Source organism: Anser anser, assembly GCF_964211835.1.
Source record: "Anser anser genome assembly, chromosome: 3".
Lineage (NCBI taxonomy): Eukaryota > Metazoa > Chordata > Aves > Anseriformes > Anatidae > Anser > Anser anser.
The window spans coordinates 18,259,188-18,278,120 of record NC_139722.1 but is presented as its reverse complement, the minus strand read 5'-3'; the positions used below and the strand labels follow the sequence as shown (position 1 = coordinate 18,278,120).

The following is an 18,933-nucleotide window of genomic DNA, read 5'->3' as shown; positions in this document are numbered from 1 at the left end:
TGGCCATGGTCAAAACTACATCTGGGACAATGCTAAGAGTTAAATAGTAAGGACTACAGGGTGCCAGGGCATGGCCCTGTGTCCTGGTTCATTTTAGTTCACTAATCTAGATACAGTCTTTGTGGATTTAGCCTTCACAAGTTGAATAAATATGTCATTCAGATTCCCTGACTTCAGGTTCACTCTAGTTAAAAGCATAAGTATGCTAGGCTCCTCATGCAACTGACGGAAAGATGTTTCCAGGGGATTCAGATCTCCTTATGTGTACAACACACCCCTTCATACACACAAAGACAAACAAGCAAACAAAAAACAACTAAATAAAAAATAATTTATTTTTATTAAAAAAAAAAGTGTGAAGGAATGATGGGAAGGATCAGTAAAAATATATGGAGACATTAAGAAACTAACACACAAATACTTTTTTTTTTTTTTTTTTTTTTTTTGGTGGGGCTGAAATGCCTTCAGTGGGTAAGCATTTCTGACTCTGTTCTGGGCAGATCACCACATCACTGTTGCCAGGTTGCTCTAACCTAGAGGAAAGATTACAGACATTTTCTTCATAAATCACTAGGTATAACATTCCAATGAATTCACCTCATCAACTGTTACAAGCTGGATATATAAAGCTGTCCAAAGAAATTTGGTGCAGGTCATTGGCAAACTCCTCCTAGATACACATTTGAGTTGACTGGGGGAATTGGGAGGGTATGTGGAACTTGTAAATGTTGACAATAATTCTTGTTCATCAGCAAAATGGCTGATGTCCAGAAAGTCTCTCTTAGAGCCATTGTTGCCGATGTCTGGTTTGCCAATGGCTGTCTTTGGTTTCACAAATCCATGACTACTGTCAAACCACAGTAATTTACAGAGCAGGAGCCCTCCTGTAAGCCTGCTGGCAGGGCTGCAGAAAAGTGTTCTCACCAGAAGCCTCTAGGCTGGTATTCTGCTAGGTTCAGCACAAGAAGATGTATTCCACAGGGAAAATGCTGAGGCCAATGATGATACAGTAACTGATTTCAAAATACAAAATATGTCTTAAATCAAAATGTTCGGAAAATTTTACTTTCCAAGGTTGGAGGGGATGAGATTGGTTTGCCTTTTTTTTTTTTCTTTTTTTTTCTTCTTTTTTTTTTTCTTTCAAGAGAAGAAGTAAAAAGAAGGAACAAAACCTAAAAAAAGTCTGTGCACAAAATACATATGTGTTAGCTTCCATTCTTTTTTTTTTTTTACCCAAATTTTAAGTATCATTTTATACATATTACTAGTTTAGCCATCTTCTGAATAACGTACTAAAATCAGTTCCATTCATTATTCTGCTATTGGAGCTTGAAAATCAAAACCTTGTCTTGAAACCTGACATTTGCTATTTCAAACTTTAGCTTTTTTTTCACAATAATATTTCACATTCCCTTGTCTTTCTCTTTCTTGCTTCATCATCTGTATATTGTTTGCACATCATAGTTGTGTCAAATATTGTTACTGTGTGATCTGTTAATATTTTTAATGATTTTCCCATATAGCTCCCCAAATTAAGTAATTAGTAATTGGTTTCACTATTTCGCTCTAGCCAGCAATGAAAAGTTAAAATTGTTAAATTTGTTATCACTTACAAAACAAAAGCCTGGCCAACTGGAAATATTATCACTTTTATATATGTATAAGTTTGTCTTTATATTTTATATATATAATTCATATATAAGCATGGGTAAAATTGATGTACAGTTTCAAACCCAATTAGATATTAAACAAAAATGACAAATGGTTTCAAATAAAGAGGAAACTGAGAAGTCAGGCAGAACTATTTATGTAAAGGATAATAAACATATTGAATAAGTTAGCAGGAAAGGTGATTGCAGCAAAGTACAGAAATGAGTTGAAGAGATACCTCTGCAGCTTTTTTTCCCCTCTTCTCTCCTTTCTCATTGTTATTTTAATGGAGGAGGAAAGGATTAAGAAGAATAGTGAAAAAGCAGGGAAGTAGGCTTACGATATACTAAAAAAAATAGTATGCATATGAGGCCAGATGGCTTTTTCCTGTTGCTTAAAATGTTTATGTTCTTGACACAGGCCTCATTTCTAAAGTAAACTGCAGGCCAGTAAAAACAATTTTTACTAGGGAAATCATCCATGCCCCGCTTATAGACACTATGCCTTGTTCAGCTGAATCATGGCCTTCAGGTAAGGCAGCCCCACTTGGCAGGCTGACTCACCCCACCACCGTGTTCCATACATGGCTCCCAACCTGCACATGAACAGCAAGAGCTATGTTGCTTGTCAAAGTGCCTTAAAGAGCTCCTTGTGTGGGTGCTGCACTGATTTCATAAACGCCACTGCTCATTTTTATCTCCAGTCTGTGTTGGGATTCGTCACCTCATTCTCAGATCTTCCGTGAGATGTCCCTGCTTATGGCACCTACCTCCCATGGACTTTCCCATTTTGGTGCATTACTCAGCAATCTTATTTATTGGACACAGCATCACGTGGAGCTGAAACTTTCTGAAATGACTGAACACTGCTTTGTTACAGAACTCTTTTGACTCCTTACATTGGTTAACAATCTTGGGACAAATCCTGAAACCATGTAGCCAGGGCAGGTTTGCATCTCTCAGAGAGGTGGGTTCTGTTGGGTAAGTTGAGGCACAGGATATTGTTTAACACAGTCATTTTTGTTTACTTAGACGTGTATTCCTTTAGGGATATATAAATGAAGCAGTGTCACTAACTGATCTGCTGCTATTTTACTACCTAACAGGCTGTGCATGTGTGATCACAGCTGTCGACCGTGTGATCAGCGATCTCCATGGCAAAAGAAGTGCCCCTACACATTGGATTCCTAGCTATGAACAAGTATGTTTGGCTAAATCACATAGAGGATCAGAAGACTGACTCACATGTTTTAAATAGCTGAAAGATTTTATCTTTACCACGGGAGAATTTTCGTTTCTGGTAAGTTATGAATAACAATATTAAAATACATATTGGTGTAATCCTCATCCCAGATAAGATCTTGCCCATCACACAGCTGTTCTTTCAAGTCCATCTTCATCCCTCAGGAAGTCCTAATAAAGACAATATTGAAAATCTTTTAAAAATAGCAGTGGTTAAAGACATCTCCAAACAAATTTGAGCAATAACAGAAAAAAAAAAGAAAGAAAAAGAAAATGAAAGAGGCAGATTTTAAGTTGGGGAAAGCTAAGGTATTAAACATATGCAGTAATTGAAAAGCATATTTTAGGGTTTACATATGTTCCAAAAAAGATGGGACACACTCAACGGTGCTTTATGTAAAATACATTCCATACCAAATAGTCTTCAAAATTCTCATTTAAAGAGTCTTAGGGTATGAGTCACAAAGTGATAGATGAAATGTCCTGTTTATCTGTGTTAGCTAAGATTAAGATTTACAACTATAGAGTTTATAAGCATAAACTAGATGATGGCAACATTGATTTTCTTTCATTCATTGTAATTTTAGGAGAAAGGATGTTCTGAATGAAAAGTATTTACTTCAGAAAGATATTGGTATCACCTTCCTTGCACCAGCAAATAAAAAGGATGACCATATAGGCACATGTTTAATCCCCAGCATTACTGTGATCTTCAGTGGCCATGAGGAAACTTAAAATGCAAATTAACATAAAGCAATTGTAAAACAAGTCTAAAGAATTAAATTAAAATTTATTCTCCTGATTACAAAGCAGAGAAAAAATAAACCTTGATCTCCAATTCTCTGTAACATTTACTAGTCTACTCCTCTTCCCTGATGCTTGTCACCTTTTATTCTCTAAAAAGTTTAACATACAAACACACGCAAACCTTCTTTTACCTGAGGTCCTATATGTTTCTTACTGAAAAGAATAGAAAACTTGCTGTTGCCTTCCTTATAACAGGACTTAGACATTAAACTGCTAAGGGAGCTGTTCCTAGCAAACACGATTATTGATTACTCAATAGCTTAATTTCTGAGTTGGGAATTAGGAAGTTGATGGAAACATTTACGTGAAAAAATGTTTGTGCATTCAAGCCAGATTACCCTAATTTTAAGATTAATGATGACTGTGAGAGCAAACACACAATTCTAGAAAGTAAACAGATGACCACAGAGAAGTAAAATTAGCTAAAATATTATTTACATTTTCATTCAATTATTGGAATATCTGTGGATGAAATCACTCCATAAAAGGGGGAAGTGGAAGGTTTTACTCCCTTCTCCCAGAATAGAAGAAAGGAACCAGGCCTTGCATTTTTGTATGACACCAGCATGTTCTTATACAAGAGCTAAAGATAAGGAAACGGTAAAAACAAACCAATAAAAAACAGCAAATAGCCCCCAACTCAGGGCAAGGCTACCTGTAGCCCTCCAGAGTCAGGAGAGTGCTTCTTCACTCTTTATTTCTTTCCTGGGACTTATAACTATAAACAGCGGGATGGGATGAGTAGGTTTTAAACATCTGCTAGCTGCCATATTTCCAAAGGGCTTAAAACTCATTCTCCATTCCATGAGGTGAACGCTGAAGGCTGAAGGCGCCTGAATTGCTCTGCTGTATCAGGCTGATACCAACAGCTCCTCACACCTGTGCAAGGTAATGTTGCCCTGTTTGATATCTCATCCTGAAAAAAAAAAAAAAAAAGAGAGAAAAAAAAAGAAAAAAAAAAAGAGAAAAAAAAAAAAGTGAAGTCTTTTCAGTACTCAATCTAACAGAAAGTTTTTTTTCCCTTGTTTTACATGCTGCAGCCCTATTTACATGTTAGGAAATACCTGCTGGGGCTTGGGTCTCTTTTGTTCTGCTGTGTTTTTTCACAACCATATGATATTGCTGGTTAAAGTTCAATTTGTCATCCACTGAAACTATAAGGCACTTTTCTGAAGAAGTGCTCTCCAGCCAGTCATTCCCTATCTTGTATTCGTACTTGACTTTGGTAAAGTATTTTTCACTTGTCCTCAATGAGTTTTATTGCAGGCTCACTCTCTAGTTGATAGATATCAGCTTGAATTCTAGCACCATCCTGCTCTGTCTTTGGAGCTCTTTCTATTGTAGTCACCCTGACAATGTAATAACCATCATCTCTAATTTCCATCATCCCAATTATTAATGAAGTCACTGAATGATTTACCAGCCATGGGACAGATTTTTACTGAAGTCCTCTTGATACATCCTTGCAGTTTAATGACAAACTATTGATAACTATTATTAAAGGACAGCTTTTCAAGCAATTGTGCACCCACTTCAGAGTAGTTTTATCAAGCTGATATTTCCCTAGCTCACAATAATGTGTTTATTCATTTACAAATATAATAAGGCATACCACATTTTCCCCAAAACATCCTTTCCTTTAATTCAGAAGCCTTATTACAATAAAAATTGAACTAATTGAATTTAATATAATAGATGTATTTCAGTATCATCTAAGGACATTAAATATATTTACATTTAGGTTTATACACATATGTCTTTTAAATTATCTCTTTAGTCAATGGACTTTCAGTCAGTCAGTCCATGCAGCCATTCAGCCTAGAGAGTTTTTTTAATCTCACATTAAAGATGTTATGTACATTTGGTCAAGTTTGCACCCAAAATCCATTGATTGCATTGGCTAAATCTCTATAGCGTGTAATTGGAGCTTGGGCACCAGCTGGTAGGAAGACATCCACACACAGATGTTTAAATTAAGGTGTCCTAATCTGCATATGAACACTGCATCGCATTTGTTACAAATCCATGTTGCTGGCTAGTATTTACCATTTTCTAAGTGCATACAAATAGATTGCTCAAAATCTGTTATCTTTTTTTTTTTTTTTCAGAAGTAAAATTTACTCCTTTATGTTCTGTGACCACTTATAGAATATGAACATTATGGTTGTTATTCAGTTATATAAATACAAGCATTTGGTGCTACTAGTAATGTTATAAGGTAAGTGCTGAGTCATCAGCAGCTGCTCCAGCAGAAGATGGAGTGGCACAATAAATATCTGTCCTTTGTCATCTTGGACAGAGTATGTTGTTGCTCAGTCATCAAAAAAGATACTAGGAGCCTGCATTTAGGCTGCTTAATAAAGCCTTGTGAGAGGGGTTCACTTAGTTCCCACTAAGTGGTAATGAACAAGCAAAGGGACCAATTAATAGCACTTATCATTTTGTTAATTGTATACTAGAAGTGTCCTTCCTCTGGACAACATTCAACGACCTTTTCAAGTCACAGATCCCATCTTCTGCCAGTCAATTTTACCCTAAATATCAAATTCAATCACTTCTTTTTTAAAAGTTTATATCAGTAAATAAGTACAATTGTCTCTTTTCATAGATTTCATTTAAACCAGGAAGTTTTCTAAAAGGAGAATATTCCCTTGATTTGGGAACTCTCTGAATACATCATTAAGTGCTAGAAGATGATGTTCTGGCTCTAGGACTATCTACCCATGCAGAGAAGTTACAATGACAGCAACAGTTGTTTTACATTACATGAGAATTTACCAAAAACAGATGGCTTGACCTGCTGACTTCACACTGGAGATATGTCAGAAAACCAAGACAATAAAATCTTACGCTTCCTATCATGAAAGTTAAGGCCAGACTTGCACTTACGTGGATATAGAAGAGATCTTGTCTTTTAAAGCAATCCATGCAGTTCAGGACTCTTGGGCAGAGTCATACAAAAAGATCTTGATCAGTTCCCACTAAGTAATACCTTCTCTATTGTTAAATGAGGGGCTCAGTCTGCAAGATAAACAAGTAGTATTACTGACATTTACCTCCCCTGAAATCAAACAAAGTAAAAATAAATCAAAACACCAGTGGCTTTTATATGTGTTAAGTCCTGAAAGAAAGACTAGCAGGGTTTCAAATGGAAAAATATATATATATATATATCTTTCCAAAAACATATTTTTACTGACAAGTATGTTTCATTAAGAAGGAATTTCCTATGAACGGACTGGAGAAGCCCACTTTCTTGGTAATTCCCTATGCATATTGCATGAAAGTAGGGGCAGCAGGAAAGTAATGTCTCTGTGTTCAACTCCTGCCCTTCAAGGTAGGTTTCTCATGCCCCTCTTGTTCTGTACGTGCTAACCACACCTAAACAGGTGTCTTTTACTGGTGTTTGTAACATCACTTGGCTTTGTAACAATGAGGAATAGACTGCTCCCTAAGGGATCTACCATATCTGATCCTCTGCCACTTGATGTCTATCATATCTGTCGTACTGATACACGCTGGATAGATGAATTCATGATGATTCATAGAGGTCTAACAACAGCCATGGTAACAAATCCCAGTCCTGAAGTGTTTCAAGGAAATGCTTCAGGAGTTCTGACTGAAGGAAGACTCAGAGGTCAAAATCCTTGAACATAAGAGCCTCCCTCTCTCATGTACAGTGTAACGATGGCAACAGCAAACTGGTGAGAACTGAGACCTTCTTTTTACTGTTTTCTAGGATTAGTCATTTACCATAGACCCATTTCTCAGCACAAAAAAAATTGCTTTTGGTGATGTATGGAGCATATTACTCAGATCATGATCAATTCAGAAGTAACACCAGAGCAAGTATATCTAGCAAGATAACGCTTAAAACAGATATACTATTTACAGAGAAATCAAGATTAAACTAATCAAGATTATACTAAAAAAGTAGCATAAAGGGATGTGATCAGAGGGCAGGAAAGTAGTCCGGAAAAAATAAATAAATAAAATAAATCTAGTATACTAAAAATGGAAAAATAAAACCCTACCAAAACAAAACAAAACAAAACAAACAAACAAACAAACAAAAACCTTTCCAGTGAAAGAAGATGAATGAAAAGAATGCACAAGGAAAAAGAAAATAAACAAAATGAAAGAAAATTGTATGAATTAAGTTAAAATGATCAGAAAGAGAAAACAAATAAGAATACACCTTAGGGACAGAAAAAAATATATATATGTGTATATATATTTATAAAATCTGCATTTAGACTCATGGCATTGATTTTAACTTCAGCCAGCTGCAGCATTTCTCTGAAAAACTTTCATGATTCAGTGTGGTATGAGAAGAGTGAAAGATGATAACCTCAAATAGTGAACACTGATGTCATTTGAGAAAAACCTTTTCTTACTCCTCTGAACAAAATTCAGCCACTGGGCTGTTGTGGTTAAAAAGAAATACTTTCCACGAGAGTTTTTTTGTATAGTGAATTATAAACACTGAAAGAACTAAAGCCAATGTCTCTTATGCAAGGATGTATGATATGTGTTGTTCTACAACTGCTGTTGTGTTTTTAATTTGCTTGGATTGATTTGTCTTTACTTGTTCATTTCCAGTATATATGATTTCTCAAAGAGCTACTGACATCAGCCAGGGGCTAACCAAGAAAGAAGATGCTGTTATCAGTAGGGAAAATAGATTGTATAAAAAGAGCCTTTTACAAAAAGCAAAAATATTATTGAAAAATATATGACCCAAAAGAGCTTACAGATATCATACAAAGGAGTAAATTTAAGGCCTGAAACAACCATATCCAAATCCATGGTGTGGTAGAATTAAGAGATGATCTTTATGAAGTGAGGACTGACAGAGGATCATGAGATTTAGCAAATAATCCAACTTCTGGACCACAAGAGAAACTCGCAGATTTGAAGAACTTATAGCAAAAAATCTCAAGATGAAGGATGATAGAAGGTTTTAGTTCCTGTCTGCTTTTTGTGAACACTTGAAGAGTGTCAAGGGCACTGTTCCCAACACAGTGAAACATGCCATATGTTAGCACTCCCTAAATGTGTTAAGATATTCACCTCTGGCATGGAACATCTTGGGACAATGGAAAGTGTTATAATATCAACTCGAGTAAAGAGGATTTTCATTTTACCATCTGCATTTAAACTGTAATAGTGCTTAAGACTTGCAAAGAAAAGGAATAGCAACGACATGTATGGTCCAGAAACAGCACAGGACCCCGTGGGACACCATGGCTTCAGCAATGTCCTTATACGATTACAGTCCAACAGGAATGGTCAAAATGTCATCAAAATAGGCTTTGTGCCATATATAAAGACAGTAATCCTCAAGTGTCTGGATGTAAAGGGAAAGATGTATTTGCATTTAAGGCCCAAGATTAATTTCAGGCTGTAGTTCACATTATCTGGAAATAAATCTGATATAAGAATTATTGCCCTCAGTATTTAATGCCAGAGTTCACCAATCCCCTCAGAGAGACCATATAACACGTCATGTCCACTCTTGAGAAAATTCCTAGTATATTAAAAAACACTGGCAGTGGGGAAATGTACAGATGTCAACCTCCTGTATTTGCCTGGATGTTAGTCAGTGCTCTCTGAATTAAGGTTAGAAAGTGCTGGCTTCTAAGAAAGAGCAATATCTCACATGCCCACCTGAGCCTTCTCAGAATCTGTCTTTGACTTCTTATTTAGCACTGGAAGTCCTCTGTAGCTTGCCTAATGGAGGCTGACTTGGGACTTCAGCAATCTTCCTTGCTAAGTAAAACCCTTCAGAATTATTTCCTGTTAAGAGACAGATTGTCTATTTCAAGGAAACACATTGAAATGGTAGGAGAAGTCCAAGAGCACAGCTTCACTGGTCCACCTGAGCTCAGCTCACCAACTCCTCCACATAGTTCGGCAGTTTGACCCAGCAAAATCTCATCCCAAACTCTTTCTTCAACAATACTCACCCTTCCTTTTCCTGCTTCCCTTTGGTGACGTTCTCGCAACATCTGGATCTGTTCTTAGGTAAGGACAGGAAAAGAGTGGAGGGAAGCCGCTGTTATTAGCCTTACACATCAGTGCCACGGAAGATCACAAAGAGTTTTCCTATATTTTTACATTGTGAGTCTGCATTTTCACTGTTTTCTGTCTCTTCAAGTTCCTGCAGAACCCCGCAGTTGCAAATATGCTCACAGTAAACTGAGCTTTTCCATCAGACATAGAACCTTGAAACATATAAAACTCCCCAAACTCTCAATTTCCCTATAAGCTACAATAATTCTTGCAAAACTTTGTATTTAAAATAACTTTATTTTATATGTATATTTCCCTGCATTATGTAATAGGAAGAGAGATCTGGTATCTAACATGAGGCTGAGTGGGGGGGGGGGGGGAGGCTGTTCAGTGAGCTACAATAACTCCATATGCCAAAACTTTAAAATAACTCTTTTGTTGTTGTTGTTGTTGTTGCTGTTGCTGTTGTTGTTAATTATTATTAATAATAATTTATTCTTATTATATTATATTTATTATATTTATTATATTAATTTTATTATTAATAAATATATTTATTATATTAATATATTATATTTATTATTTATATTTATTATTATTATTTTAATGTAGGACTAAGGCATACGCAATTTTCTCCATAAGAATTTTTAACCTGCTGTCTCCCAAGTTCCTTATAAGCAATGTAAGGATTTAAAAAAATACTCTTGTTTCAAACAGAATTTTAGTCTGATCCCATCATCTTCATTTTGAAATTTTATTTCCCTACATTGACGCAAGGTAGGGGTTTGCAATGCTGTTTTTTTTTCATAATGAAATCAAATTAACATATTCCTAGTTAGCATGTTTGGTTATTAGAATTTGCCCCTTATCCTTGTGTTAAAATACACCACATGGAAAATACTTCAACTTTTAACCAGTAATTCATAACTTAGTTTGCTTGGGTAAGCACACTTGCTTACAGTCACAATCACTACCATTGTTTTGGTAATAAAACACTTAAATGCTTATCATTTAATAGCACTTTCCTCACCCATACCATCTTACACTTCAAATCATTTCTCTGATTCTCTGTTGTCCTGCCTCCTGAATTCAAACTTCAGTTTTCCATTTAAGATTTTTTTCAGTTCTCCCCCAGAAAAAGTTTGTTTCTCAGCTCACCTGTATACATTTTCTTGACATGTGAAACCAGCTGAGTGACTGGAGAGGTTATTATGAAGACACTATGTGGATGAGACTTGAAGGAAGGGCCAAAAGAGATATTTATGTCCCCCAAGCCCAAAAGAGATGGAGGAGGCTGACAAAGAGGAACAGCAACCTGCTGAGAAAAGTGAAGGCAAACATTTCCCAGGGAAGAGGGTAGCAGTGAGAGGAAGCTGTTTTCTGAAAGAGGCTTTTAGCAGTGGGCTTTACTGCCCTAGATGCACTGTTAGTGTCTGTATTATTTCCTCCTCCTGTGTATGTCTTCTCCAAGCTGTCCTCTTACTCCCTGCTCCCCAAGTGGTCACATTCACCTCTTTTTCTTTATTATTATTTTTTTTTCAGCAAATACTGTTCATTAAAAAAAAGAAAAAGAAAAAGAAAAAAAGAAAATATGTATATATATTTATAAAATATTGCAATGTATCAGTAAAATATTCCCAGACCAAAGCTGACTCACTATGGCCAGATGCAGCCAGCCTGGCTTCCACCTTGGCTCCTGGGTTTAATTTCCCATTGGCCAAGTGCCTTTGCAGCTCTGAGTCAGTTAACAAGAAAACATGGGGAGAAGAGATGCACACTGACGGAAGCCTGGCTGAGCTTGGACAAGCTGTAGTTTTATTACTGTCTTCCAACTCCTCCACTCGTCTTGGCTTTTCCTTGCCATTTGGTTAGCTTTTTGTTGTGTCATCTTTCTGTACACTTTGGTTCCTCTCTGCTGGCACAAAATGCTCTGCTGCCATAGCTGAAAATGCTGAGCTGGCCTCAGGGGTCTTGTGAAGAATGTTGCTCCGTTGCTCCATACAATTTAGCTCAGTGTTATTGCTTGTAAAATAATCCTCTTTTAAATACAACCACCCTACAACCACTTTACTGCCTCCCATGGCAATGAATTCCACATGCTCCTTAAGGACTGTATACTTCGTTTTATTTATCAGCCATCGTATTCTTTGTGCAGTTGTTCTGGAACAGCCAAACAGGGGGAGAGAGACATTTATTTTAACATTTTAATATAACTTCCATATTCTTAACCCCTGTAATTAGCTACCTTTTATCAAAGATAAGGAATTCTATCAAGCTATTCCTAATACTATTTTAAAATTAACCAATAGCCCTAACATAATTAACAAAATGTTTTCTACAGCCCCTCTAATACTTTCCATGTTACATCAAATATTTTATGTTTATGTAGTTATGTTAGCTGCATTCACTGATTAAATCATGATTTTGCATTTTACTTTATTAACAGATTTAAATTACTGACTTATTTTAAATAATCCAAGTATTTCTTTTGAGAATGATGCATTTGAATTGCTAGGGAGTGAAACTAATATATGGCTCATTGATCTCTAAAATATGTGGCTTAGTAACTTCCCCATTGTATTTCAGTTGTCTAATGTAAATATGAAAACACTGTAATTATTTATTTATTTGTTTGTTTATTTATTTATTTTTTTTCTGCGGGATTTGTTCCACCAAGAATTTCAGAACAGTTCTTTTTTTCTACCAGGAAATCCACCTTGACCTATGTTGCCAAGACCCCTGCTGAGACAATTTGAATAAATTACTTTAACAGCTTGAGTTTTCATGAAAAACAAACAAACAAAACAACAACAACAACAAAAACAAACATACCTTATAATTTGACAATATGCATTTACAGTTGTTTACTTATTTATTTATACTTACTCCCATCAAGCCTGGGCTCTTCTTCATCTCTTCATCTCCCTGACTTTAACACAACTCCTTTTGAGCAGGAAAAGAAGAAAATAAAAAAAAAAAAAAAAAAGAAGAAGAAAAGAAGCTTAGGAGACAACTGGAGCAGTAACCCTCTGGTGAATGAGTGCCAGAAATGTCTGCCTTGGCATGAGGGCAGACACCACACCATGTAGCCATAATCAGCAACAAGCCAGCCTGAATAGTGGAAGGTGGCAGGGGCAGTAGAAAGATCAGAAGGATGTATGCATACCTGATGGCACCAAGAGGAGGTCATGATTCTCCTCACCATGTCAGAAAAACACATCCCAAAATATTAGTGTTTGAGAAGTGCTTTGCCAGGGCTCAGTCTTGGAACAGATCTATGTGAGGGAGAGATCCACAAAAAAAGGATCTAAACAATCATGCATGAAAAGCAGATTTCTCTCTTTAAATACACCCATATGAGGCAAGTAAAACCTCAGATTTCTGACCATTAACTTCATAATCTGTTGCTCTTTCTACAGACAAGTTTGCATGTTTGTTCTACTTCAATTCTCAATGCTGTTTAGTGTTGATCTTTTAAAGATTACCTTAGGCTCAATACTAAATTACAGTCCTTTCAGAGGAAGAAAATCATACATCTCTGTACCACACTGTGCAACTTCAATTATAGGAATAACAACAAAAAGCAATAGACAGCTCACAGACATCTAGAATACATTTTTTCCTATTAAAAACACATTAGAAATATTAATTCCCCACATTCTCAGTTTGGTTTCCAATGAAAAGTACAGTTGATTGAAATGTTAATGAGGGAAAAAGGATAAGAGCAAGGAAAAGATGCTATGCATCTACAAAGATGGGTTTGCAAAGACACAGAAAAAGCTAATTATTAGAATGTCTGTCATCAGACATTATCATGTCTGTCATCTGTTAGTACCAGAAATGCTGTGTGGTGACCTCCTCATGTATACTAGAAACTGCTCATTTGCCTGTAAAGAACTCATTTTAATTTCGAAAAAATGAGTAAACTGCTTTGAGTATTTTTAATTTATTTTTTTTCTTCTTCTTCTTGAATTTTTCAATATTAAAAAATGAGCTTTTTTGTATTTATTTATTTAAAAACATCACTGATTATAGGCTGTGGAGATTCTCTGCTAATCTAAAATGTAAATACAAGTCATACAGTCACACTAACTTTCTTATGGCTGGAATTTCATACCTGGCTAGAGTCTTTTGGTACTAATGTGGTGCTAACAGAGTTTTTCTTCATTGCACTATTTATAGGGCTGGGGACCTGATAATGATACTGCTAATTGTCCTAGTGACAGCCTAACCCAGCAGCAAACCCTGCCATTTCCTGTTAATTCACATCCTCATTCTCCAGACATCTATAACAGTGTTCATCTTTGCTGGCAACGCAACCACACAAAGATCCAGCTTTTTTTTTTTTTTTTTTTTTTTTGTAATTTCAGTGGGAAATACAGCAACAGGGGCTTTAACTCTGTTTACGAGGGTAATGGTCTATAGGCTAGCGGTGTAATTTAGCAGAAGACAAAGTTAAATGTAGCAAGTATGAAATTACTGAATGGCAGCTTTATTCAAATTCTTCAGAAGGACAGTTGGAAGTCTTATTACTTGAAAACAAAATGAAACACAATATGCCTACTGTATACCTTTGCTAAGAGGGAATAAAGAGTTTAAATAGAAGTTTAATCAAATAAATAAATTAAAAAAAAAAAAAGCTCCACCCCTACTAATAATTCTTAGATGTGAAATACTTCATGTGTTTTGTCAAAGGATTAACATTTTTCTGGAAAGCTTAATCTTGCAAGGATACATTTCTGTGTGGCTCATGTCTTTATACTTAGCAAACATTCATAAGAAAAAAAATCATCCAAGGACACACTAAAATCAGCCAAGAAACTTGTTGACTTCAAATTGTTGGATCAAAACCGAGTATATAAGGGTTCTGTGTGATTATCTGATAGAGTTGCATTCCACTTTGTATTAAGTAATATGATTTATCTATTGAATTTAATAGTGAATAATGGCCACTTCTGCAATCTACTGGGATCCTATAATATTGAATTAGTTAGCAGGGAGGTGTGAAGCTAATAAAAGCAGAGATTTCAAGTCTTAGCTCTGGACGTGGATATACAGCTTATTTTTTTCTAGATGTTTCCCTGTAAGGGCTGTTAACAGCCACTTCTGAGATAGAGCACAACCACAGCTTCTCTCCATCACCCTGTGCCACCACTACACAGTGAAAGATGAAATGTGAGGTGTTTGTTCAGGTGCAACTTCAGAAAAACTTTAAAGAGCATAGATGTAATGAAAGATGTAACGTTGAAACATATAAATTCATCTAAAAATAAGAAAATGTGCAAATGTGAGAAAAAGGCAAATGAAAGCTGATTTGTACATGGACAGCATTAAGTAAGGCTGATGCTAAGCCTCATTTGAGGGATTTATTAACATGTTTGTTTGCTTGTATTGTGTCTTTCATGTCAGCTAATCATATCCTCATGTTTGCAGAGGTGGAATTTCTTATAATTAGTGGAAAATATAACAGCTTTATATAAAAGAAGCTTGCAATAAAAGCTATTTGACATTCCCATGCAGGTTACAAGCCTGATAACATTATATGGAAACAACCTAAGCCAGAATAAATAAATAAATAAATAAATAAATAAATAAATAGACAGATAAATAAATACATGAATGAATAAAAAGGAAGAAGAAAAACTGAAAACTTCTTATCTTGGTAGTTAGGTACCTTCCTATGTTTTTTCGTGAACCATGATTTTATGGCCTTGTTCCAACTGATTCTCCATACACGTTAATTAGTGGCAAATCCTAAACATACGTAAGTCATAATCATTCTTTTCAATCATATTTCATTTTTCGTATTCAATGGCTGTATATTAAAGAAAAAGAAGAAAAGAAGTATCTGAGGACCATACAAACAAGGTTGCACTAGGTCTCACAGGAGACCCTGGTGTACATCAGCCTTACAAGAAAACATTGTATCCTTTAGAAAATGTGAGCAACTTATTTTGGGACAGACTTTTATTAAACACCAAAAGGTGCACGGAGGTGTGGTGTTTAGACCTGTGTTCTTGTATATATATTCAGTCTTTATTCTTACAGGACCTCAGTTTCCTATTTGCAAATGAGAAATATTGCAAATCTTGCAACCATAATTTGAAACTTAATTAAGGTCAGTTCTGAGAGGACACTGTGATAGAAGTGTAACAATCTACGCAGCCAGACTTGTAAGGTGACAGACAGAGGTATTCAATGCCTTGTAGGAAGCATTCATCACTTTTCAAGAGAAGGGCTTTGGGGTCTTTGTCTTTCCCTGCTTTTCCCTCGAGCAAATAGCCTCCTAAAGCCCCCAGCCAATCTCTGCCTTCTCCCTTCAGGCTATTCAAATCCATCTTGGAGCAGCAGATGCATCTCAGGCATCTGGCTAAAAGTGGAAAATTATTTCCTCCAGTGGAAGCCTATGCCGGTGTGGAGACGACATGACTTGTCATCACATGGGCAGGACAGGAATGACAATCCCATTGGTACAATGGAGATGCTGAATCTGTGACTTACCACAGCCTCTGCCCCGAGCACCACTGGTGCAGAATTAGCTCCAAGTGACTAAGACAGGGTATGTTGTACTCCATAACTCCAGACACTTCCTGATGCACAGTTATTGCTAATGGTCTCCTAGGGAGGCAGTGTTTGACATGACTTTTTAACAATGTGAAGTCACAGCTGATGTCTAGGGCAAGCAACAAATTTTCTGAGGTAGTTATATAAAATTTTTAAATTTAAAATGTCACAAAATAACATACGCACACACATACAGACACAACATGGAAAAGCAGTGAAAAGCACTGTGCTTAAAACAATCTACCCTTTAAAATATGGAATGTTTTCCACCTGGAAGATAAGTGTACTTGGCCTTTTTGTAACAAGGCCATTTCTTCTTTCCATCAGTGAAAATAGCGCTAATTATATTTTCTTGCTTTTCCCAGTAGCGAAACTCTATGAATAGATATATGAAAATAGACGACTATAACAGACAAATGGAGAAGTCACACTCAAAACCCCATTCACTCCACTAATTGTAGATGATTATTATAAAAATGTGTTGGTGCTTACTGTGACCTGCAAACGGGAAAATAATGAATCAATCAAGATTGCAATTATATTCTGAATGTCCCTAATAACCAGAATAAGATGGGCATTCGGCAGATAATTAACTTAAAACATACAAATTTGTGTTGTTTTTAGACAGATCCTTCAGAAATGTTCCATCCTATAGATGATCACTCCTGTGTGAGCATCTCCCAAGCATTTCTCCAGTAATGTAATAACATCCCACAGAAGTATGAAGTCAGTGAACAGATTTTCCAAACACCTCCCCAAAGCAAAGAAGTTAGTGTTGGCTTGCTTCTTGGAGCATGTCCTCTTCCCAGAAGCCAGACAAGAAGTAACTACCTGTGAACAGGTATTTACCCTGCACAATAAAGAACAAGTAGTTGTACAAAATGACCAGTAATGACTGAGAGAATGCCAATAATCCTCCTCATAATCCTCGTGAAGACCCTTAAATTAAATTTAAACCTGGTCTCCTCAGTGAAATACTGAATTGATGGGTGTCAAAATTTTGCCACTAAACACCAAACTTGTTCTTCTATCAATGTACCAGTCTCTTTTGCAAAATAGTCCTGAATCACTGACTATTGTCAACTAACTGCACATTCTTGGTGACGTTTGTTCTTTTTACTTTTTTTACTTTTTACTTTTACTTGATTTTAAATTAGAAAAGATTTACATTATCATACACATTTTTTTTTTTCAATTATTACTCTTATGTTTCCACTGAAGATCTGTATTCGGCTATGCTGTGTTAAGTTGTAGTTAGGTTCTCCCACCTCATTTCTCATTTTTATTTCCTTTGAACACTTCTATCTCTTCACATCCTTCCTCTGCTTTCAAAAAACAATGGAAAAAAAAAGAAAAAAAATACACTGTAAGTTGGCTAATTTTCCTTTCCAAAACGTGATGGAATTCTGAAAAGTTAGATATTGTCAGTTGCTGCCTTATTTCTTTCTTCATTCCATATCCTCTCTCTGTTTTTTTTTGTTTGTTTGTTTTGGTTTGGTTTGTTTTTTTTTTTTTTTGAGAGAGAAATTCAACACTAAAAACAAAACAAAACAAAACAAAGCAAAACCATACAAATGATAAAATGACCGTCTCTAAAATGGCAGCAATGTTTCATACAAATAGAGTCAATATGAAAAGGAAATAAAGTACTTTAAGAACATTTCCTCAAAAGTGTTTTAAAAAAGGAACAAGTGCTTTGATTTTTTTTTTTTATAAAATGATTTACATGCCATTGTTCAAATTATTGAAAATAAACAACTGTGAATAATTTATGTTCTATATTACTGGAAACAATTAAAAATGACCCATTAGTCAAGAGACAAAGAGTTACTTTATTACGGGTAAATAGATAAATAAAAGACACAAAAACATAGCTGTGGACTTGTAAATAAACTCTTGTTCATTTTGCACTTTTGTTTTGTTTGTACACATACCATGCATGGAGATGAACTAAGTTTTTAAAACTATCCTCTTTTTAGGGATCATATGATGAATTCATCCTGAAACTCATCTGTGTGTAGGTTGAACAAATGACAGAGTTCCTTCTGCAGTGTGCAGCTATGAGCTCTGGCAGCTTCTCTGGACAAGATGGGTCATGTCCATTCTCATTCAGATGGAAAGAATTCCTGTAATATCTGAATTCTAGTTTTGCTTGTCTGCTTTGAAGGTAACAGAGAAAGGGTAGAGTTTTCCACCATCCATATACATTTTACAGGTAGGTAGGCACAGCAAGTGAGACTTGTCTTTACTGACTTTACTGTTTACAGTGAATTTCACCTTTTACTGATGATATCTTAGTGATGATGTTTAGGGGAGTATTCTAAACAACTTTTATACTCAAGATAGAGAATGACTTACTAGGCACAAGTCATCCAATATATTTTACCTGTTTACACATATATGTATTCTTTCCATCATTTATCGGCAGTCCTGGCTATCGGGGGAGGTCCCGGTTGACTGGCGGCTAGCCAATGTGACGCCTATCTATAAGAAGGGCCGCAGGGCAGACCCGGGGAACTATAGGCCTGTCAGTTTGACCTCAGTGCCGGGGAAGCTCATGGAGCAGATTATCTTGAGGGTCATCACGCGGCACTTGCAGGGCAAGCAGGCGATCAGGCCCAGTCAGCATGGGTTTATGAAAGGCAGGTCCTGCTTG

General features: G+C 36.0%; 2 long non-coding RNA genes across 2 annotated transcripts; both read right to left on the bottom strand.

The window, feature by feature from the left end:
- Positions 1 to 408: 408 nt before the first annotated feature.
- On the bottom strand, positions 409 to 8,260 carry LOC310896240. Its single transcript, XR_014581297.1, has 3 exons — positions 6,588 to 8,260; positions 4,354 to 4,614; positions 409 to 3,062 (listed from the first exon to the last, which is right to left on the bottom strand). It is a non-coding gene; the product is annotated as an uncharacterized lncRNA (long non-coding RNA).
- An 11-nt stretch (positions 8,261 to 8,271) lies between these two features.
- Positions 8,272 to 15,220, bottom strand: LOC310896239. The gene is made up of 3 exons (XR_014581296.1): positions 12,600 to 15,220; positions 9,668 to 9,720; positions 8,272 to 9,497 (listed from the first exon to the last, which is right to left on the bottom strand). It is a non-coding gene; the product is annotated as an uncharacterized lncRNA (long non-coding RNA).
- Positions 15,221 to 18,933: the final 3,713 nt, after the last annotated feature.